The sequence below is a fragment of the Dipodomys ordii genome, unplaced genomic scaffold (assembly GCF_000151885.1).
Source record: "Dipodomys ordii isolate 6190 unplaced genomic scaffold, Dord_2.0 Scaffold174, whole genome shotgun sequence".
Lineage (NCBI taxonomy): Eukaryota > Metazoa > Chordata > Mammalia > Rodentia > Heteromyidae > Dipodomys > Dipodomys ordii.
The window spans coordinates 845765-846374 of record NW_012267390.1 but is presented as its reverse complement, the minus strand read 5'-3'; the positions used below and the strand labels follow the sequence as shown (position 1 = coordinate 846374).

At 67.0% G+C, this 610-nt stretch overlaps 1 protein-coding gene across 1 annotated transcript in view; it reads left to right on the top strand.

The window, feature by feature from the left end:
* Window positions 1-610, top strand: part of Crocc2 (ciliary rootlet coiled-coil, rootletin family member 2) — a 64180-nt gene that overhangs the window by 43878 nt on the left and 19692 nt on the right.

The window sequence follows — 610 nt, the reverse complement described above, 5'->3', positions numbered from 1 at the left end:
CCCCGCATGCCCAGCCACAGCGGAGCTGACCTCAGCTGTCCAGTCAGGTCCGTGGCCCAGACTGGGAGCCCCCTGCTGGCCGTGGCCTGAGTGCCCAGCCTCCAGCCTGCCGGCCGGCCTCTCGCCCCACCTCTCACTTATTATGTAAGTGTACCAAGCAGGCACAGGGCCGGGCCCACGGCCCACGGTGGTGTGGCCCTCGGGCTAGCCTGGCCTGGCAGGCGGCAAGGACACACCCATGGCCTCCGGCCCTCGTGGGCTGGCTGGCCTGCTGCAGAGTAGCCCAGGACCTGGAGGAGCTGGGCGGCAGCTCTGGGGGGCTCCCTGCGTCCATCACCATCACCCCGTGGGTTGAGCCTTGGGAAGAACTCGGCTCCTGCCATGGAACCCGGACACCCTGGCCTGGGCAGCCCCAAGCCTGCCAGAAGATTCAGAGGGCCTCTTCTGCCTGGAACTCCTCCTCCCCATCCTCCCACACTGACAGAGGGAGAGGGAGGGAGGGAGGAAGGGAAGGAGAGGGAGGGAGGACCTCCCTCCTCACTCCAACCCACTGACAGAGGAAGGGAGGGAGAGATGGAGGAAAGGGAAGAGAAGGAGGGAGAGGGAGGGA